We start from the raw sequence: 24,842 nt of genomic DNA, 5'->3' as shown, positions 1-24,842 counted from the left end.
CACGAGGCTGCAGCCACCCGGCTTTACAAGCGCCCCCGGCGGCCCTGCTCTGCGAGAAGGGTCCCCGCCCTGCCGGCAGACAGCTCCCGCCATTCCGCTCTTGCTCTGCAAACAGCCACCCCGCCCGCCTGGTTCTTAGCCACAAGGCTGCAGCCGCCCAGCTTTACAAGCGCCCCCAGCGGCCCTGCTCGTCTAGAAGGGTCCCTGCCCGGCCAGCAGACAGCTCCCACCATCCCGGCACTCCTGGCGGCCCGCCTGCTCTGCGAAGGGTCACCCCGCCCGGCTCTTAGCCACGCGGGCGCCATCTGCCTGGCTCTGTGAGCGCCCCCGGCGGCCCAGCGCAGCCAGAAGGGTCCCCGCCTGGCCCGACAGAAGGCACGTGCCCTTCCGGCTCTGCTAACGGCCCTGCCCACCCGGGAAAGGGCTCCCCCCCTTGAGAGGATGGGAAGAAAATCTAACCAAGCCTCTATGAATTAGCGAACTGGGATCTAAAACCAGAGATTGTGTCAGACCAGAGACAAGCCAGTTCCACCTCTCCCTTCGGTCACTCCTGCAAGGAGCCAGGGGCCCGCCATAGCAGAAGGGGAAGTCACCAAAGATCGGCCAAAGAGATTCCTTCCCAGCGGATTCTAAATTAGCAGGAGCGGCGAGGGAGCCGGCCGGAGCTGGCGGGAACCGCGGCAGCGGCACGGGAACCGGCGGGAGCTGAGGCGGCGCTGACGCAGGAGCCGGCGGGAGCCGCGCGGCGCGGGTCTCCCAGCTACAGCTCCCACCAGTGCTGACAACTGAGGTCTCTTGCACCAGATACGGGGGCGTGGCTACCAGAAGGTAAGCAAATTTGCTGGGGGTTCTCAGCCCCAAGCTCTACAAACTTAGGGCCTGAGGGAGGCAAACAAGGAGAGTGTGCCCAGGCACTAATGAAACAGCTGCTCCACGTGTGTGCAAGGTAGGCGGAACCGTGACCACCGAAAAAACAGCCCCAGTGGCCCGCCAGATACATCGCCCCGGTTGGGGGAGGGGCAGAGCCGCCACCAGCGCCTTTTAGGTAGACAGATCTGCAACCGACAGACAGAACAGGCCTAGTGGCCAGCGGAGGGGCAAAGCCGCTGCTCACGCCTGCAAGGTAGGCGGACCTGTGACCACCGAAAGAACAGGCCCATCGAAAGTACAGGTACAGCGGCCTCCTGGCGTGGAAGGCACATTGCCTCAATTGGAGGAGGGGCAGAGCCACCGCCAAAGCCTGCGAGGGAGACTTTGCAGCTATACAAGAGCAATATAAATATATAGGGGGAAAAATCAATAACACAACAGTTTCACCAAGCAGAAAGAAACGCGATCAGTATGAAAAGACAAGGAAAGAAAGGACCACAAGCAATGCAGGTCAACTCAACTTTAGAAGAGGTAATATCTGCAGCAGATGGAATGTCAGATAAAGAATTCAGGATATACATGCTTCAGATGATCTGGAGTCTCAAGGAAGACATTAGACAGCAAAATCAGACAATGAAAGACCACTTCGACCACTTCGACAATAAATTACATAAACAAATCCAAGAAGCAAAAGATCAATTATACAGGGAGATAGAGGTTATAAAAAACAAACAAACAGAAATCCTGGAAATGCAGGAAACAATAAACCAACTTAAAAACTCAATTGAGAATACTACCAGCAGAGTAGAACACTTAGAAGATAGAACATCAGACAATGAAGACAAAGTATTTCAACTGGAGAAGAACATAGACAGCTCAGCAAAGCTGTTAAGAAACCATGAGCAGAACATTCAAGAAATATGGGATAACATAAAGAGACCCAACTTAAGGGTCATGGGGATACAGGAAGGTATTGAGGTCCAAACCAAAGGAATGAGCAATCTATTCAACGAAATAATACGAGAAAACTTCCCAGACTTGAAGAATGAGACAGAATCCCAAATCCTAGAAGCCTACAGGACGCCGAATGTGCAAAATCATAAGAGATCCACACCTAGACACATTATAATGAAGATGCCCAACATACAGAATAAGGAGAGAATTTTAAAAGCTACGAGAGAAAGGAAGCAGATTACATTTAGGGGTAAACCAATCAGGATAACAGCTGATCTTTCAAAACAGACTCTGAAAGCTAGAAGATCCTGGAATAACATATTTCAAACACTGAAAGAAAAGGGGTTCCAACCAAGAATTGTGTATCCCGCGAAATTAAGCTTCAGGATGGAAGATGAAATTAAAACCTTCCATGATAAACAAAAGTTAAAAGAATTTGCAGCTAGAAAACCAGCTCTTCAAAACATCCTCAGCAAAATATTACAGGAAGAGGAAATGGAAAATATCAATGAAAACCAACAGCGGGAGGTAGTACAGTAAAGGTGGGGGGGAATAATCAAAGAGGAAAACAAACCATGTTTAGTAACATAAATAAACAAATATGGCTGGAAGAACAACCCATATCTCAATAATAACTCTAAATGTTAATGCCTTAAACTCACCAATTAAGGCTAGCAGAATGGATCACTAAACAAGACCCAACAATATGCTGCCTTCAGGAGACGCATTTGATAGGAAAAGACATACATAGACTGAAGGTGAAAGGTTGGGAAAAATCATATCACTCATATGGACTTCGGAAACAAGCAGGAGTGTCCATACTCATATCAAATAAAATAGATTTCAAGCCAAAGTTAATCAAAAGGGATGAAGAGGGACACTACATACTTCTCAAGGGAACCATACACCAACAAGACATAACAATCATAAATATATATGCCCCAAACAATGGTGTAGCTATGTTCATCAAACAAACTCTTCTCAAGTTCAAGAGTCTAATAGACCACCATACAATAATCATGGGAGACTTCAACACACCTCTCTCACCACTGGACAGATCTTCCAAACAAAAGTTGAATAAGGAAACTATAGAGCTCAATAACACAATTAATAACCTAGACTTAATTGACATATATAGAATATACCACCCAACATCAAGCAGTTACACTTTTTTCTCAGCAGCACATGGATCCTTCTCAAAAATAGATCATATATTATGTCACAGGGCAACTATTAGACAATATAAAGGAGTAGAGATAATACCATGCATATTATCTGATCATAATGGAATGAAATTGAAAATCAACGATAAAAGAAGTAAGGAAAAATCATGCATCACTTGGAGAATGAACAATAGGTTACTGAATGATCAATGGGTTATAGAAGACATCAAGGAGGAAATTAAAAAATTCTTAGAGATAAATGAAAACACAGACACAACATATCGGAATCTATGGGACACATTGAAAGCAGTTCTAAGAGGAAAATTTATTGCTTGGAGTTCATTCCTTAAAAAAAGAAAAAACCAAAAAATAAATGATCTAATACTTCAACTCAAAATCCTAGAAAAAGAAGAGCAAAACAACAGCAAAAGAAGTAGAAGACAAGAAATAATTAAAATCAGAGCTGAAATTAATGAAATCGAAACGAAAGAAACAATTGAAAAAATTGACAAAACTAAAAGTTGGTTCTTTGAAAAAATAAATAAAATCGACAGACCCTTAGCCACGCTAATAAAGAGAAGAAGAGAGAGAACTCAAATTACCAGCATACGGGATGAAAAAGGCAATATCACAACAGACACTTCAGAAATACAGAAGATTATCAGAAATTATTTTGAATCCTTATACTCCAATAAAATAGAAGATAGTGAAGGCATCGATAAATTTCTTAAGTCATATGATTTGCCCAGATTGAGTCAGGAGGATATTGACAACCTAAACAGACCAATATCAATTGAGGAAATAGAAGATACCATCAAAAGACTACCAACTAAGAAAAGCCCAGGACCGGATGGGTATACAGCAGAGTTTTTCAAAACCTTTAAAGAGGAACTAATACCAATACTTTTCAAGCTATTTCAGGAAATAGAAAAAGAGGGACAACTTCCAAATTCATTCTATGAGGCCAACATCACCCTGATTCCTAAACCAGACAAAGACACTTCAAAGAAAGAAAACTACAGACCAATATCTCTAATGAACCTAGATGCAAAAATCCTCAATAAACTTCTGGCGAACCGGATACAAAAACATATCAAAAAAATTGTGCACCATGATCAGGTAGGATTTATCCCTGGGATGCAAGGTTGGTTCAATATACGGAAATCAATAAATGTTATTCACCACATCAACAGGCTTAAAAATAAGAACCATATGGTCATCTCGATAGATGCGGAAAAAGCATTTGACAAAGTACAGCATCCCTTTATGTTCAAAACTCTAGAAAAACTAGGGATAACAGGAACATACCTCAACATTGTAAAAGCAATCTATGCTAAGCCTCAGGCTAGCATCATTCTGAATGGAGAAAAACTGAAGGCATTCCCTCTAAAATCTGGAACAAGACAGGGATGCCCTCTCTCACCACTTTTGTTCAACATAGTTCTCGAATCACTGGCCAGAGCAATTAGACAGACGAAAGAAATTAAAGGCATAAAAATAGGAAAAGAAGAACTCAAATTATCACTATTTGCAGATGACATGATTCTATACCTAGCAGACCCAAAAGGGTCTACAAAGAAACTATTAGAGCTAATAAATGAATTCAGCAAAGTGGCAGGCTATAAAATCAACACGCATAAATCAAAGGCATTCCTGTATATCAGTGACAAATCCTCTGAAATGGAAATGAGGACAACCACCCCATTCACAATATCCTCAAAAAAAATAAAATACTTGGGAATCAACCTAACAAAAGAGGTGAAAGACTTATACAATGAAAACTACAGAACCCTAAAGAGAGAAATAGAAGAAGATCTTAGAAGATGGAAAAATATACCCTGTTCATGGATAGGTAGAAGTAACATCATCAAAATGGCGATATTACCAAAAGTTCTCTATAGGTTTAATGCAATGCCAATCAAAATCCCAACGGCATTTCTTGTAGAAATAGAGAAAGCAATCATGAAATTCATATGAAAAAATAAAAGACCCAGAATAGCAAAAACAATTCTAAGCAGGAAATGTGAATCAGGCGGTATAGCTATACCAGACTTCAAACTATACTACAGAGCAATAGTAACAAAAACAGCATGGTACTGGTACCAAAACAGGCAGGTAGACCAATGGTACAGAATAGAGGACACAGAAACCAATCCACAAAACTACAACTATCTTATATTTGATAAAGGGGCTAAAAGCATGAAATGGAAGAAGGATAGCATCTTCAACAAATGGTGTTGGGAAAACTGGAAATCCATTTGCAACAAAATGAAACTGAATCCCTTTCTCTCGCCATGCACAAAAGTTAACTCAAAGTGGATCAAGGAACTTGATATCAAATCAGAGACATGGCGTCTGATAGAAGAAAAAGTTGGCTATGATCTACATACTGTGGGGTCGGGCTCCAAATTCCTCAATAGGACACCCATAGCACAACAGTTAATAACTAGAATCAATAAATGGGACTTACTCAAACTAAAAAGTTTTTTCTCAGCAAAAGAAACAATAAGAGAGGTAAATAGGGTGCCTACGTCCTGGGAACAAATCTTTACTCCTCACACTTCAGACAGAGCCCTAATATCCAGAATATACAAAGAACTAAAAAAATTAGACAATGAGATAACGAATAACCCAATCAACAAATGGGCCAAGGACCTGAACAGAAATTTCTCAGAGGAGGACATACAATCAATCAACAAGTATATGAAAAAATGCTCACCATCTCTAGCAGTCAGAGAAATGCAAATCAAAACCACCCTAAGATACCATCTCACTCCAGTAAGATTGGCAGCCATTAGGAAGTCAAACAGCAACAAGTGCTGGCGAGGATGTGGGGAAAAGGGTACTCTTGTACATTGCTGGTGGGACTGCAAATTGGTGAGGCCAATTTGGAAAGCAGTATGGAGATTTCTTGGAAAGCTCGGAATGGAACCACCATTTGATCCAGCTATTCCACTGCTCGGTCTATTCCCTAAAGACCTAAAAAGAGCACACTATAGGGACACTGCTACATCCATGTTCATAGCAGCACAATTCACAATAGCAAGACTGTGGAACCAACCTAGATGCCCTTCAATAGACGAATGGATAAAAAAAATGTGGCATTTATACACAATGGAGTATTACTCTGCATTAAGAAATGACAAAATCATAGAATTTGGAGGAAAATGGATGGCATTAGAGCAGATTATGCTAAGTGAAGCTAGCCAATCCCTTAAAAACAAATGCCAAATGTCTTCTTTGATATAAGGAGAGTAACTAAGAACAGAGTAGGGAAGAAGAGCATGAGAAGAAGATTAACATTAAACAGGGATGAGAGGTGGGAGGGAAAGGGAGAGAGAAGGGAAATTGCATGTAAATGGAAGGAGACCCTCAGGGGTATACAAAATTACATACAAGAGGAAGTGAGGGGAAAGGAGGGAAAATATAAGGGGGAGAAATGAATTACAGTAGAGGGGGTAGAGAGAGAAGAGGGGAGGAGAGGGGGTAGGGGGGATAGTAGAGGATAGGAAAGGCAGCAGAATACAACAGATTTACAATATGTAAATCAATGGTTGTGCAACTGAAGTGATTCTGCAATCTGTATATGGGGTAAAAATGGGAGTTCATATCCCACTTGAATCAAAGTGTGAAATATGATATATCAAGAACTATGTAATGTTTTGAACAACCTACAATAAAAATTAATTAAAAAAAAATAAAAAAAAATAAAAGTAAAATGTACCCCAAAGTTTAAAAGGACAATCATCATATCAGAAGCAGTAATATGAATCATTATCACTAAAATTTTAAACTGATAGTGATTAGACCTCATTTTTTAGTATATCCATCACATTTTATTGTCTTCTTTGTGTCAAGAAAAATATTGGCCATGAGGAATTCCATGGTGAACCAACCACCCCACAAAAAAGATTCTTCCTTTAACAGAGCCTTGTATAGAGATGACTTTACTCTTTGTACAATTTGTAGCTTGAAGACTCAATTGATTTATTAAATATGAAATTTCAGAAGAAATAATATTGGCAAAGTTTGTTTTAGTGTTTCTTTTTCTTAAAAGCCCATAACTCTAGCTTTCAAAAGCTCTTTAATCATATGCCTATATATATATATATTATATATGTACACACACACACACAAAAAAAAAACACATTGCAATATCCAAAGAAATACAGAATTGGTCCAGAAAAGCCTGTGAAATATATGTAATCTTGTGAATATATGCCACCAAATGGGGTACTGTCTTAGCACAGATCCTCTTGAAAGCAGAATCTGAGACAAAAATTAAAATGTTGATTCTGTTTTAAAAAAATATTTTATTGATGAATTATTATCAGTAGCAGGCTTCACTTTGATACATTTGTACCTGCAAAAGCCTAATTTAGTCTATTTCATTCCTCCATATAATCACCTTTCCTCCCTTCCTCCCTCTGCCTAGTCCTCATCCTCTGTTGTACTGCATTTATTCTATTTCTTTGAGATGATTTGGAAGGGATCACACATCATTTTTCCTTTTTGTCTCTATAACTTCCAAATATGACAGAGAACACAGGACACTTGACTTTCTGATTCTGACTTATTTTATGTAACATCACGATGTCATTTTTACAGTAGTACAGTTCATTATAGTCAAGTTATGGAACCAGCCTAGATATTCCATCAACAGAAGAATGGATTTAAAAATGTAGTATATATACACAATGGAGTTTTACTCAACCATAAAAAAGCATAAAAATGTTATTCTTATTGTTTTAATATAAGGTGTGTGAAAATGCAGGAATGTTCAGAGATGATATGATTAGATTATGAGAGTTGTAGTCTAATCAGTGGATTAATCCATTTGAAAGATTGGTAATTTTAATGGACTAATGAATGGTAACTGTAGGCAAGTAGGACATAGCTAGAGGAGGCAGATTTATGGTGGTTTATGTTATCTCCTTGGAAAACAGAAACCTCTCTTTGCTTTCAGAGGCAGAGCAGCTCTCTATTTTACACCCTTCAGTCTTGACATTTTGCCTCATCTTGGGCTCCGAGGTATGGAGTCAGCCAACCAAGGACTGAATCTTTGAAACTGAACTAAAAGAAGCTTCTCTCTCTCTAAGTTGTTCTGGTCAGGTATTTTGGTCAAAGAATAACACACAACTAACATAGTCCTTTATTTGAGAACAGCAAGCCAAGGACAATGAGGGTGGAAACCCAAACAAAGTATAATAGATGCAATGCAAAGATACAAAACCCTTTTTTTGTAATAGTTGATTTTAGGTTTTGTCTTGACTGAATTAAGGATACCTAGAAAATTGATAAACCAATATTTCCTCGTATATGTGTGAGGGGGTTTCTTTAAAAGGCAAGCATTTGACTCAGTGAACTAGGGAGATCCACCCTCACCCACTGTGAGCAGGCACCATCCAATCTACTGAGGAAACAAAATGATTGCAGAGGAAAGGTGAATTTTACTCTCTTCTGAAGGTAGGACACCCTCTCTCTTCTACCTTACATATAATAACTTCAGATTTACCTGAATTCGGACACAGGGGATTATACCTGTGGCCCTCCAAATTCTGAGACCTTTTGCTTCAGATTCATTGTTACACTATTAACTTCCCTGGTGTCGAAGCCAGCAGACTTAGACTGAGCCATGATACCATCCTCGCTGTTATAATGGCTGGCAAATAGTCCACTGTAGGACTTCCAAACATTCATAATCATAGGAGCCAATTTCTGTAATAAATCCCTTCTCGTTCATCTGTCTGCCTGCCTATCTATTCATCCATCCATCTATCCTACACATTATCTCTCTTTTTTGAAAAAAAAATGAATAAAATCACTGCATATTATGTCACTATAACTTCACAAAGTGGCATTAAGAGACAGGACAGTTGTTTAGAATTGTTACAACATAATATTTTTAAATTTTAATGTTATCTCAGAGCTATAGAGATAAAGAATCAAAGTGTAACATAAGCATATATTGGGTTTTTCTAAAGCCTGCTTTGTAAAACTAGGGAAAAAAAAGTAATTGAGCCATTTATTAGGTACCTAGATAATACTTTTAACTATGCTTATTACTAAGCATTAAAATCATATATTTAGAAAAACTCAGAGTATATGTTAGTTAGTTTGTCATGAACTCCTTTATTTTTTTTACATTCCACAATAAGAAATGTTTCTGTGCTATACGAAAGTATTTGCAGTTACTATTTTTCTTAGTATTGTTATCATTCTGCTTTTCTAGAGTTTTTTATTTCCTCAAAAATGGATTTTTTCCTATTCAGTGAACACTCTCTGATTTCTTGAAAAACTGAGTAGGCTTAAACATTTCGACTGGGTAGACTAATCTCACTTATCTTATCTCCTAAAATACTTCAGTCTTTAGCAAGGCAAATGTTAGAAATAAGTTCTTAATTTACATTCATTGAAAAGACAAGCGTTTCCTACTTTTTTCCTTATTATATTTTTAAAACTGAGAAAGGGAGAATGTAATACTGACAACCCAGCTGAGTAGAAAAATAGTCTTATCATTTTGTATTTATTAGAGTTTTTATCAGCAAGTATAATAGCTAATATAAACCCACATATATTTAGGTTGATTAAGTAATGCTGTTATGTAGTAGTAAAGTCCAACTTCCTTTTAAAAATAAACAGACATGCTCTAAGAAAAATCATTTTTACTAAAAGAGGTAGTAGTAGGCCAGGAATTTATAATGGTTCTTAAAGCAATTTCCACTATTTAGAATTTGAAAATACAGTTGGATTTGATAGCAACATACTTGAGATAGACTTGGGTCTATATATGGCCAACTATTTTAGTTGGATCTCTCCAAAGAAATTAAATTTCCAGGGTATATAGAAAGTAAACATAGAGAAGAAAAATAAGGTTTTTATTAGGTGAATTGGTTAAAGGGATTATGGAGGCTTAGAAGTCTATGATAGGCTGTCTGACAATTAGAGAATCAGAGAAGATGGTATTGAAGTCAGAATTACACAGGCAGTCACTTTAGATGGGTAAATTGAGTCAGGTCAGATCAAGGGAGTTGGAGAGGGATAGAAATGCTGATGCCTTCAGAGATCTTTCTCCATCTTTACCCAGATACCTGCTCCTGTTCCAACCTGTTGCTAAGGTAACCTGACCCAGAGATTGTCTCTCCCTATGGAGAGTTGTTAATTATGCCTCCTTCCTGCCTAGATCACTCCAACTTGTCTCCTCAATCCATCTGCTTCCCACCTTTTGGTCATATGATTGAGCATCTCCTGGGCTTAGTCACTTACACAGGAAGGAGAAAGATAAGGGGAAGAGAGAAGGGGGGAAAAAGGAAGCTGAGGACATGTAAAACAGGCAGAACACCTCACTTCTTGGGATACCAGGATACCAGCTCTGCCCCCTTCTTCCTGCCAGGGCAAGTCTGTCACCCCTTTTAAAATAAACTCTGCTTTATATGCTTGCCTCTGCATGCTCCTCGAATGGTATACTTCAACATGTGAGGGAGCAGAACTCTTCACTAGGTAACCTGTGGTATCAGTATCATGGATCAATCTAAGTCTGAAGGCCTTAGAAACAAGGAAGTTAATGGCATAAACCTCATTGTGAGGCCTGAAATCCCTTAAAGCTCTCCTAGTGTGAGCTCCTGAGTCCAAATGCTAAAGAACCTGGAGTTCTTACCTACAAGAGAGATTCTAATTTTACCATTCCTCCTTTTTTTTCTTTTTCTTTTTCTTTTTCTTTTTTTTTTTTTTTTTGGTTCTATCCAGGCAGACCCTCCAACTGATTAGGTAGCACACAGCCAATTTTGAGTGTGAATCGTCCCCAATCAGTCCACTAAACCTTCTACCAATCTCTCTGATAATACTCCCCCCCAACACACACACATCTGGGGCAGCACAATCATTGTTACTAAATGCCAGACCACCTACTGTTCTTTCTAGCAAAGCATTGAAGATAGTTTATGCTTTACTAGTTATTTGGGAAGCTCTTAATCCAGTTACAATGATACCCAAAGTCAAACATTGAACCAACAAAGTGAAAAATACTACATCAATGACTTAAGTGATTACTTTGGATATCATTTAAGCATCTGAGTAAAAGAAAATCTAATGTAGTATCTAAAAAATCCTATTTAATGCTGCTCCATTCTAATAACAGAAACAAAAGATATGCATGTACATTCAATCTTTAGGAAAACATAAAAATTAAAATATTAAAAAAAGTCTTTAAAGAATATTATATAAAGAAGCAGTAAACTATAGAATAGATTTAAAAGTTAGAAAATTTAAATTCTAACCATGACTCTGTCGTGAACTTTCAGTGGGACCTTAAATACAACAAATATTTTGCCTGATTTTCAAATTCTTTGTCTATGTAAGTTCAGGTGTTATATAATGCCCCAGTTTTATAGCCTTGCAAATGGATTTCATCACTCTTTACCATTGTGCCCAATCTTGACTACATTCATTGCCATCCTAGCATTTCTATGAATCACTAACAAAATTGACAGATTTTTGGCACATAGAGGGAATTAATTTGGTTAGATAATCTAGAATCTTCAGCATTTCTAAATTCTATGTGTTAATTATTTGTTAACATATCACATAATTAATTGTTCTTTATCAAAATGTAACCAAATTCTGGTTTTGCAAAATTCATTATATTGCACTGCTAACATTCAGCAACAAACTGTTCTATCTAGTAGCAAAGGCCTAAGGGAGAAATCAAGTAGCTATTTAAATTAATGACAGTAGAATATTAATTCAATTTGAGTGACTTAAGTATCACAGAGACAGAATAAATTAGAGTTAGAAGGTCAAAATATCTGAATTAAAACCATGTCATATCTACTTTATCTTTGTTGAAGTATTCACTCAACAAATGTTTAAAGTCTAAGAACTCTGTAAGGTGCTAATAGAGTGTTGAACAAAACTAACACAATCTCACAAGCTCCAAAAAATCAGAGATCATATTAATTTTAACCCTGTACCAACACCTAGAACAGTGCTTGAGCTTTAAACATAATTTCTCTTCTCTTTAAAGAGATCCCAGAAATTAAAACTCAAAGTACACTGAAAGGTCTTACCTGGGTAAATGATATTTAAGCTAGAACCTGAACAATAAATAAACCAAAATGAGATTTATTACTCTTAAAGGGTAGATAAAAGAAATAAGAACTGGCATCAAATTCATTACTTTGCTGCTAGGTAAATGGAGACATCATTGACTGAAATGGTAACAAAGAGAAAGAAACTATGGGAAAGAAAGTGTTAGTATTCCACTTTTGGAATTAAGGATTTATAAATGCCAATAAAACTTCCAAGAGATGATACCAAGTAGGAACTTGACGAAATTACTAAAGAGAACTAGAATGAGTATTTAAACTTGAGAGCCATAAACATAAGGTATTCAAAGTGAAAACATAAGGTATTCAAAGTGAAAAGAGTGGATGTGAACACATACAGAGAGAGAAATTACAAGACCCATGAATGAGGAGAATTTTAGCAATTTTTGTGCAGACATTTTCCTTAAGAATGGTCACGAAATAACAGCATCAACTTTTTAGCTGGAAGCTTTTTAGAAATGCAGTATCTCAGGGCCAATTCCAGACCTATTGACTCATAACTTGCACTTAGAAGACTTCTTGACGATCCATAAGGTAAAGTTTGAGAAGCTCTTGAATGAAAGAGAATGGGTTGGCTGAGGAACAAGGAAGTAAAAGGAAAGACAAAACAAAAAAGTTGTGGTGCCATAATAGCTTTTTGAGGAATATTTAGGAGCAATCAGCAGGGTGCTATATTTTGGGAGAACATACATGAGGATGGAAATAGTGTGCATTAAATTTAATAGCACAGAGTTGAGCAAGCAACATGAAGTAGTGCAAGTGGAAGCCAAGATTTTAGTTGATTGAAGAATGAATGGAAATGGATCAAACAGTGACAATCACATATGGACAATTCTCAGAAATTTGGTATTAAATAAGAATAAGGACAGGTCAGTAAGTAAGGGCAATAAGAGAGTGATGGGGGTGTCAAAATATATGATATTAACACAAACAAAATGATAGATGATGTTGAAAATAATCAATTATAAAGAAAAATGTTGAAAGTTAATAAGAAATAGAGAAAGCAAAGGAAAAATCTGATAATAAAAATGAAAACGTAGGAGTTATAAGCAAACACAGAATATTTATATTTGACAGGTGAATTCATATCATTGTTAATGAAGTAAAGGCGAAGATGAGTATAAATGGTCACAGCTTAAAGATTTGTTATAAGGACAATGGGAAGTACCTACATAATGGCTCCTTATCTGAGATAAATTAAAATGTCAAAAATTAAGATGGCAAAGCATGCAAATTATTTGAAAAAAAAGAATATTGTTCTTCTCAGATAAAAGTATATTTTATTTAATCAATAATAATTTTTTAAAAAATCAGTCTTTAATGTTGCTGCAATTTCAGAAGATAGAGTTCACTTCAAGTGAAGCACTCAGATACAAACCCAACAAACTTACTTCATTCAGATCCATTCTTTGACAAACTTCAAAGACACCTATTTTGTAGAAAGAAAGAGATTATCAGAGAAACATGAAAATTTTCAGTGATGATAAATTTTAATGAGAAATATCAGCCAAATTTTGCTATAACCAGAAGAACACTGTCCTACATAAGTGAAAAATAACTTAATTTCATTCAGATTCTTTTTTTCTTTGCTTTGAAAATATTATATGGCCCACTGAGAAGAATTGATAATATATTAGCACAAAACATTTTTAAAACACTTCATAAAGTATTTTAACATACTTTATTTTACTATACATTATCAATAGTTAAGGATTGAGTATATTTTCATATACTAATAATTTTTAAAGATAATTTTAATATTGTATTTGAAGCTGGGAGGTCTTTCATCTTCTAGTATCTTCTCTTTATCTTTTAGTGTTCTGTTGTTTTGATTGTAGAGATTTTTCACTCTTTGGTTAGATTATTCATAGGTTGGTTTTGGGGGTTGTTTGTTTTGTTGTAAAGCTATTTTGAAAGAATTGTTTTCCTCATTGTTTCTTAGCAGATTCATTGTTGGTGTGTAGAAAAGGCATTTAGCATCTTGCTACTCTGCTGCATTTATTAATTCTAGAAACCATCTGGTGGAGTTCTTGAGATCTTCTATATACTGGATCATACCATCTGCAATATTATACTTTGGAAGCAATGATAATTTGATTTCTTTCTTTCCTATTGGAATCCCTTTTATTCCTTCTCTTGCCTGATTGCTTTGGCTAAAATTTCAGGTTTTATATTGAATAAAAGTAGTGAGGGTGGACATCCTTGACTTGATTATTATTAACAAAAATGCTTTCAGATTTTTCCCATTCAGTATGATGCTGACTCTGGATTTGTCAAGTACAATTTCTAAGAAGTTTCTTCTATCCTGGCTCCTCAGGGTTTTTATCATGATGACTACTTAATTTTGTCAAATGCCTTTCTTCAGATATTGAAATGATCATGAGATTTTTGACATCGGTTCTTTTAATATATTATACTTATTTATTTATGTATGTTGAACCAGCCTTTTATCCCAGAAATGAAACCAACTTGATCATGTTATATGATCTTTGTAATGTGTTCTTGCAGTCAATTTGCTAATATTTTATTAAGGATTTTTGCATAAATGTTCATCAAGGATATTGGTCTACAGTTTTCTTTCCTTGATGTGAGCTTTTCTGATTTTAGTATCAGGGTAATACTGGCTTCATAGAATGAGTTTCAAAGTGTTCCTTCCCTTCCTATTTCATGTAATAATTTGAGGAACATATTATTTAAAGATCTTCTAGATTTCAGCTGTGAATACATCTGATCCTGGTGTGTGTGTCTTTGTATTCAATTTTAAAATATAATCACAATCTAATATCTCTTGTCATCAGTGGGTTTTGGTGAAAATTATGTTTTCTGGTTGGTAGCAAGTGTTAGGTTCAATCATCATTAGTAAAGTGCAAGTTCCTGTTCAAAATAAGCAAACTTTGATTATGACTGAGATAGTTGGACTCTGACACGATTCTATGTAATAAGGAACTTCCACGGGCACCTTTTCCATGCTATTGAAAAATAATGTGCTCTGAGAAGCCTTAAATTCTTTTTCAGGGGATTAATATACCCAGCCCTTTGTAAGTGTTGCCAGGACAGTAGAAATTTTATGGGTTACCACCAAAGGATTTGGTAATAGTCAAATTATAACTGAGAAAATGTTATCATGCCAAAATATAAGAGGAAATCACAATAGCCAAGGGCAATGACAAGAAGAACAAAAGGGTGAGGCCCCCCAAAACAGTGACTGCCAACATTGTAATAAAACTTCCTATGGCCTAGAGCAATAAAAACAAATTAGCAAACAAATAATTCATCTTTGTCAAAAAGCCAAGCCATATACTCAGTAAAACAGGTTCTCGCCAAACCAATAGGCAAGTGTATGACTTGGGAGGTTGGCTGATTCTGGCCCATGAAGTATATCTACAAAATAACAGGGAAAGTAGGAAGCCAATATAAATAAATGACTGAAATTCAGCAGGATAAAATCTATGTACTCCATTTTGAATTTCTCTTCCTCATCACTTTTATACTGTAGCTCAGTTTAAAGCCCTTAACTATCTATGATCTATTTTCATGTGTAATGAATCCTGTTGGAAATAACCCTATACAACAGGTGTCATTCTAAATTAGATGCTATTTGCCAAGGCCATGAGACTCCGACTGTAACTGAAAATTGATCCAACTAGTTCAGGGGGTTTGTTTTTAACTTAAGAGACACCCTTAAACATTATTGGCTCATATTTTTATAAAAAAATGTTTGTTGAGTGGAACTGAAAACATATTAAGGAATAAAGTATATATAGTTTTAGTAAACAAAGTCTAAAGACAAAATTATTATAAATTTGTTAGAGTCTGTAAACAAGTCAGGATGGCACCTAGCATTTTGCCAGGGAAATGTTAGAGTCTGTAAACAAGTCTGAATGGTGCCTGGCAAAATGCCAGAGGGAGTGGTTTGTGAAGTAACAAAAGCAAGCCATTAAGTGTGGAGATTCCTTATTGGTTGACTGCTGTATCTAGTTTATGCTAATTAAGATAAGCTGTGTGGAATGTATAAATACCTCTGTGGTCTTAGAATAAATGGCTCCTACTCCTGCTGTATCAATCTACACAAGTTGCTCCTCACCCCCTGGTTAGTTTGCTGCAGCCAAACTGTGGCATAAATTTACTTTAATTGAAATTGGTTTTTATTCACAATTCTGAGACTTCCTTTTGAGAATGGCAGAACCATGGGTTTTGTAAGATGGGGAAAAGAAAACGGGATAATAGAAAAAAAAAACTGATTGATTAACATCAGGCTACATTGGATTACTTTTTCCTAAGAGTTAAAGCAGAGGAAACTTCATTTTATACTAACTTGGATAGAAATGAAATGTCCTATTTTCAGGAAAAACTAATCTGTTTAGGAGTCCTGTTTTCTGTTTCCTTGAAGTTTTAGTTTCATTATGCTACCGATAGCATGACTTACTATCTTGGCTTGGTCTGATATGTTGAAGTCTCCTGTGAGAGCTCAGTACAAAACAATGGTATCTCATTACTTTTTAAATAACTTAATATTTATCTAAATGTATGTAAAACTCAACATAAAGGCCATATCTCTTTAGTATTAGACCGAGATTCATTTTTTCTTTAAATTATTGTTGAAAACAATTTATTAAATGACCAAAGGAAATGTGTGTTTAGATATTTTCTTTCTAGATGTTGTTATATACTTGAATTTTTGTCAATTGATATTGGTGATCATTTTGTATTTAATGTTACCCTTTTCTGTATAATAATCTCTATCAAAGTGTTCCTTTCCTTCAACAGTGAATTCTATGTGTGAAAAAATTCCACAATTAATAATTCTATAATTGATTAAAATTAGTATTTAAAATTCAGAATGTTTGTCTCTTCAGTTTTATCAAACATGGATCTGTTTGTTCAGTTTCACAAGGTAGAATTTTCTTCAGTAGAATGTAGACACTTATTTCTCTAATGCATAATTTTGAAGAACACTGATGTTAGTTCTATTAGTGTATTTGAGAATGGCTTCTAGTCATTTTGCTCTGGACAGCCAAAAGAAGTTTACAGATGAACTACATTTTTTAATGGAATAAGAATCCTATTCAATCTGAAACCCACTTGGAAGTTTCTCCATTATGGAAAAGTATTTAACTTAATAAAATGTCCTATCTTTCATTACTCGTGTCCATTTTAACAATAGCCATAAGTGTTTCAGCAGAAGCATGTCAATGTAATCATTTCTATGAAATACAAATACCCTGATGGAAAATTTCAAAAACCATAGTAACTAAGGTTTAGTTAAATATAAATAATTAAATAGCCTGTCAAACAATTGATAATATTCAAAATACCAATGCACATGATAATATCTGTATTTATTTCCATTTGTGTACACTTTCATCTTAATAAAGATGTACAAATTAAGTACTACAAATTAAACAACTACATCTTTCACTTCCAATTTTCAGTTATTTTATGTTGTTTTGAGTAGAATATTAAATATACTTAGAATAAAATAATAATACAATGGAAGAGTTAGTAAGCATCATTTATTTCATAGTTCATTTACTAATAAAAACTTGACACATATGGTTAATTTTCAAAAAAGGATAAACAGATATGTAAATCTTCATATAAATATTAAATTACAATTGGATCATATTGATCAGATGTATTATAGTATTGTGCACTAATTTTAAGATGATACCAATATTGGTTTTAAATATTTACATATTTTATATACTTAGTTTCTCATGAATAATTTAAAATTAACTTCCAGATAACCTAGAACCACCCCGTACCATCCCACTTTATCTAGCACTTGTCTTTCAAAGTGGATATTCAACATGCTCACTGAAAACATGGACATCTTTGGCTGCTGATATCCAGTGATATCAGGAGCCAAAGAAGGCTAACTCAAATTTCTGTCTTGATTAGAAAGTATTTGTCAGTGTTGAAAGTCATTCATGGTAAAATGTTCAAAGCCATCAGTTCACCAGTTAGCTGTGTTACTGAGTAAAACAGGACATTACAGATTAGGTATGCTTAAATTTTTATGCATTAAAATTATACATAATAGCATAATTCATTTTGCCTTATTTGTACATGAACATAATTTGATCAGTCTCATCCCCTAGTACTTTCTCTTTTCCACTCTTCCTCCCTCACCTGATGAAATAGCTCTACTTTATTGAACACTTTTGTTACTATTATTTTAATTATATATATAAATATGATTCATTATGGGATACTTGTACATAGACATAACATTATTTGGTGGATTTCATTCCCTAGTACTTTCCCACATCCTCCTCTCCTCCTGTCCTGTGAATTCCCTTCCTTAACTATATTGGTTTCCTTTCTATTTTCATGAGATCCTTTTTAATTCCTCCCCCCCCCTTTCTTTCTGCATAGTGTACACATAAGAAAGACAACTTTTGACCCTTGACTCTCTGAGACTGGCTTATTTCACTTGACATATTTTCCAGGTGTTTTGTTTTTTTTAATGACTCATTGAAACTCCATTGAGTATGTATGCCACATTTTCCTTATCCATTCTTTATCCACTCATTGAAACAACTTTGGGTGGTTCCATAACTTTTTGACTAATGAGAATTGCACTACTTTGAACATTGGTATGCATGTATCAGTATAATATGCTAATTTTAGTATTTTTGAATAAATAAAAGGAGTGTGATGGCTGTGTCATATGGTGGTTTCATCTCTAAACTTTTGAAGAACATCAATACTACTTTACAAAGTGGTTTTACTAATTTGCAGAATCATCAACAATGCATAAGTGTACCATTTTCCCATATACTTGACAGCAATTATTTGTAGGATTGATGATTGCCATTGTAACTGAGTGAGACAAAATCTCATAATATCAGCATAATTTTTAATTTGCACTCTCCTGATTGCTAAGGATGTTGAACATTATTTTCACACTTTGAGTTGATTTTAGTGCAACGTGGGAGATAGGGATATAATTTCACTTTTCATACATATATATCAATTTTTCCATTACCATTTGCTAAAAGGAATCTTTTCTGAAACATGTTTTTGACACCATTGTCAAGATCACTATGTGGATTTGTCTTTGTGTGTTCTACTGCATTCCATTGGTCTTAATGTCTGTTTTTATAGACATACTTAAAATTTATACAGGAAACAGAAGTTTAAGCTACTACCCTGTTGTGGAATATATAGAGTAGTCTAAATGTTCTTTTACAGAGATTTTCAAATTTATTAAATAAACCTAAAAATTATATGGTTTTAATTTTGACAAGGCTTTCTTATTTTTCTTTAAACATTTTAACAGCAATGAGCTCATAAAAATAAAAATGTACACTTCATATGAAAGGGAGTACAAATGATCTATGTCTCTTGAAATGTAAAAATATTTTTAATACCTCATATAATATTTGTTGACATTTACAATTCACTGTGAATTATGCTTTAATATCTCTGACCATTTCATCTAAAATACGTTTATTAGATTAAAATAAGGGTACTTCAAATTTTAATAATTTATATTGTGAAAATACATTTAGACAGTTTGTGTAAATTACATCTCAGACAAAATTAAAATTTTGATTCTAAGTTTTTTAAGCACATACAAAGTCATAGTTAATGTATATTCTCCACCTGGCTAAAAATTTGAGAAGAAAATAGATGATATCAGTGTTTTTATCAATGTAATAAGAAGCTTAAAAAAGGTTAGCTGTTTATTCCAAAAATGATCAGTTTTAATTTTTTTATTAGTTGCTCAAAACATTACAATGATCTTGACATATCATACATTTGATTCATTTGATTATTTTTCCACGTGTACAGATTGAAGGATCACATTGGTTTTACAGCCACGTTTATACAATATTTTTTAAAATCAATGTGACAAATTTGGAATTTTTCTGAAAAAGTAGAGCATTGACATTATAAATTTTATTACAATATCCATTTAAATTTTCAATGATGAACATAAAGTATTTGCTTCTACATTGACTATAATACAAGAAATTGTAGTAAAGAAGAGCATCTTGACAAAATATGTACTATTTTAATATATGTACATATACATATTTACTAACCTAAAAACTTCCAAAGTAGAAATTAATTTAGAACTGGAAAAAGCATAAAAACTTATCCTAGTGTTCACATTCTGATATTTTAATTATTTAAGTAACTAAAATTTAAGATATTTATACAAATTAACATAGAATATAAGTTAACATATGATAATTTAACTACAAAAACATAATGGTTTTGAGTGATAAAAGTAAATACACTTTAGCATGACATACATACATTCACTCTCTGTTGTCTTCAAAAGTTTAAGTTTAAAAAAGCTTGAGTATTTGAAAAGTATACTTTAATAGCATAGAATATGTTTGCAAATAAGCTTTCCAAGTTATTTTGCACCTTATTCAAAATCACTTGAAAAACCTTAATAAAGTACTCAGTTAATACGATACCAAGAAATTTAAGTACTTAATACTTTTAGCAAATTGCCTCTATCAAAAACAAACTTACAAATTAGAGCTAACACAAAGTAATAGATTAAATTGTGTAACTGTAAAATTTATTATTAAAATATATTGACCTGTGAGAAGAACATCTTGATGAGTCAATTTATATTCTTTACTGGGATAAAATAAAATTATAAATAACTATTAATTTTGAATAAGGGGAAATATTTGAAATTTTATTAGTAAAGACAAAGCATGTATGAGTTTTCCCATATAAAACCTGTCAGAGAGCAGAGGATGAAAAAAAAAAAAACACCTAAATTAATGAACACTAAAAAGTGCTTAGAACATCACAGAAGACAAGAGACCATCATGGAAGAGTTTCTTTCATCCCTATTAGAACTATAGGAGGAAAAGGAATATAACATAGAGTAAGAGCTCATACACTAATTCTAATAAACTTTTAACACCCTGTTGTGATTTTTCATGAGTTGAGGCCTGGTACAGAGAGTTCTACAGCACATGACAACTCTTTTTTCATGGATCTTTGCTAAGTCATCTGTTTTACTACCAAGTTTCAAGGAGATGGAAAAGAAGGGTAAGACTGATGATGATGACCCATGCACTGCAATCTGTGGCAACTCCTCCCAAAGTATAAAACAGCAACAGTACTAAATAGTAGAGATGGATTTTGAGGCTACATGGCTTAACAGGAGCTACATTTATCACCCTGCCTGAAGCAGTCAAAAGACATGATAAAATATGTGCAAACATTTCAAGATAGTTGACATTGGGCAAGGAAGGACAATGATATTTAGCAGATGTTAAGCAAACAAGTGAGTTCTACAATTTTTCCTATTATACAGGCTTAAGAAAATTTAAAGGAAATGACACAGGAACATCACTGGATTTCTTGAATTGAGGCAATAAATCTAAGAATCTAGAGACAATAGTCTCTAAAGTCCATAAAACAAAGCAGCACCATGAATGAGAAAGTGAGAGAGCCTCTGAGACATACTGAAACTTACCTTCAAATATTTAGCTGAGCCCGGCATGGTGGGCATGCCATTAATCCAGCCACTCAGGAAGCCTAGGCAGGAGGATCACAAATTTGAGGCCAACCTCAGCAACTTGGTTAGGCTCTAAGCAACTCAGTGAGGTCCTGTCTCAAGAGAAAAATAGGAAGATCTGGGGATGTGGTTCAGTGGTCAAGTGCTTGTGGGTTCAGTTTGGTACAAAAAAAGAAAAAATATATTTAGCTAAGTATTAATCAGTACAGGCTTTTGAGTAAACTATCTGTTATTATATGGATCTTAAATATATTCCTAAAGGTCCATGTGCTAAAGTCTTGGTCACCAGGCTTTGACCCAAGTAGGAGGAGGTGGAACCTTTAGAATGTCTGGCTTAGTTGAAGAAGTTATGTCATTGAAGGCATGCTCTTGAAAGTGATATTGGATCCCTGGCCTCCCTCTGTTTTTCTGCTTCCTTCTGCCATTTGGTGAGCAGTTTTGCTCCACAACATGCTACCCACCAGGATGTTTTGCTTCGTTACAAGCCCATAGCAATGGAACCAAGTAATCATGAATTAAACTTCTGAAACCATGAGTCAAAATAAAGCTTTCCTCTCTAATTTGACTTATCTCAGGTATTTGTTGCATTGATGGAAAGCTGACTAACACAGAAAATTGGTACCAAGAAGTGGTGTTATTGTTGTGTATATAACTGATGATGTGGTTCAAAAGCCTAAATAGTTGGTTTTCAGGAGGAATTTGGAAAAATTGGGAGAAGCAAGTTGGAGAAGCCCAAGAATGATATATGATATAAACAAAGCTTGATGGTAGATTCTGGTGAGGGTACAGAAGACAGGAATTCTGATAGAAAAGTGGAGAGTAAAAGCCTGTACTTATGAGGCTTCTTTCAGAAAGAAATGAAGCTGTATTGGGAAACAGACTAGAGGCCGTTAGTATTGCATTGTAGCAAGCACATTGTCTATTTTTTGTTCATGCTCTGAGACTTTGCATGCTCAGTTCAAAGGTTATGAACTCATTTATTTGATAAAAGAAATTCCAAGGAACACCACATTAGGGAAGTGTGTTATTAGCTACTTTCAGTTAGATTTACAATGAAAACTGGGAACAAAAAACAGGGTGGATCAATTTGAAAAATGTCCAGGTTGTCCCCAAAAGAGCAAGTTTAAAATTTCTGCCAAGCAAAATGAGATTATTTAACAGATTATCACCATTAAAAAAGAAGCCAAATACTTTTCATGGGGAAAATATGAAAGATACCCTGAGGGTATCTTTGTTAAGATTCTGTTAATATCTCATCGATTGAAGGCTCCAAGACTTTTGAGAAGAAAGCTCCTAGGCTCTCAGCTGGTACAGGGATACCCATGGAATTGTTTCCTTGGGATTGATTTTCTCATATTTACCTATCCAAGAACTTAGAGGCCACTGTATCCAGGGATCAAGGAGACCTTGGAATATAGCTTGAGCTAGCAGCAGACTTTAGCATGATCCACATAATGCTGGTTTTGCAGGGATGGGGTCATGGAATCTTCCAACAAGATTTCAGAAGAAAAACTTGGAACTCCAGGCAATGTTTTTCAGGGTCAGAATTCCTGCAAGGAGCCTTTGTGAAAGGTGATGTATGAGTTTGTAGGAGTGAAGTCTAAGCTGCAAAGGAAACACCAGGAAGTTAGAGATGGTAAGAATAGAGCATGTTTGTTGAGTGAAGCTACTTGTGGCATGCAGAGCCAGCCCAAGAGAGATGCTATATGGTCAATAGATAATGGCCAGCAAAGTCATTAGAGTGAGGCTGCCCAAGCCATTTCAAATTCATATGTCACTATCATCTGACACCTGGGGCACATGCTTCATTCTTATCTCTCCTTGCTATTTTCTTGTTTTGCCATTGTTATTGTTTAGATATGACATGTACCCCCAAAACCTCATGTTTGTGATAATGCAAAAAAAAATTAGAAGTGAACTGATGGGTTATGAGACTTTTACCTTAACCAGTGTAAGGATTAATCTCTGGGTAGGGATTAACTGGGTGGTAATTACAGGCAGGAAGAGTTTGGGCTGGAGTAGGTGTGTCCCTGGAGACACACAAGTATCTTTGAGGTGTATATCTTGTCATTCTTGAGCAGAGCTCTCTCTGACTCCTGATGGATGTGTTTTGAGCAACTTTCCCCCACCATACTTTTCTGCCATAATGTTCTGCCTCACCTCGGGCCAATAGCATTGGAACCAACCATCCATGGACGGAGACCTCTGAAAGCATGGGACACCAATAAAATTTGCTTCCTCTAAAATTGTACTGTCCAATGTGTTGGTTGAAGCAAAAAAAAAATCTGACTAAAACAACAAGATGTTTTGACTCACTACAGACCCAGAGCAACAGGACCAAGTAACCATAGACTGAAACCTCTGAAATAGTAAGCCCTAATAAACTTTAATCCCTTTAAGTAGATTTGCCTCAGACATTTGCCACAGTAAGAAAAACTCACTAACAAAATATTCAAGGATCAAGAAGGACCACCCAATATGATTAATGTCAAAAGTGCCTTTACCTCACTCAGTACCAGGAACAGTACCTTTATATACTATTCAGCTTTTTAAAGAATCTCATTATTTATGGAGCACTGGGTATAGTACAAGAATGGTCTCATATCTGTTTGAGGAAAGTAATCAACCATGCACTGTGCATTTTTTTTCATTTCCTTTTAGAAAAAATAATAAGTCTTGAAAACATCAAAACTCTTCTAGTAATTTAAGTGCATCCTGGAACAAGGCTCAAAAATATTTACAGAAATACAAAAATATCCAACACTCAATAAAGTTAAAATCTCCAATTTCTATCATACAACCAAAAGTTAAAGTCATACAATGAAATAGAAGACATATCCCCCAAATTAAGAATAAAATTTAATTAAAGTCAACTTAGAATTAACACAATGTGAGAATTAATAGGACAAAGACATTAAAGCTATTATTATAACTATATTACATATATTTAAAACTTTAAATACAGAAACAGAAGATGTGAAAATTATGACACAAGTTGTATATTTCAAGATAGTATTTGTACTTTATGAGATGAAAAAGACTGATGAGATGAGTGGAAGATTAGATGTTGCACAGAAAGAAAGCATAATTAGTGAATGTGAATATAAATCTATTGAAATAGAAACACAGAGAGAAAAGATAATTTGAAAACTAATAAACAGAGCACCAGGGATATGAGGAATGACTTAAAATGCCCTAATGTTGATGTAACTAAAGAACTTAGTTATCAGAAGAAAGCAATGTAGATAG

This window comes from Callospermophilus lateralis, unplaced genomic scaffold, assembly GCF_048772815.1.
Source record: "Callospermophilus lateralis isolate mCalLat2 unplaced genomic scaffold, mCalLat2.hap1 Scaffold_109, whole genome shotgun sequence".
Classification (NCBI taxonomy): domain Eukaryota; kingdom Metazoa; phylum Chordata; class Mammalia; order Rodentia; family Sciuridae; genus Callospermophilus; species Callospermophilus lateralis.
The sequence above is the reverse complement of the archived record's forward strand: the minus strand, read 5'-3'. Positions refer to the sequence as shown.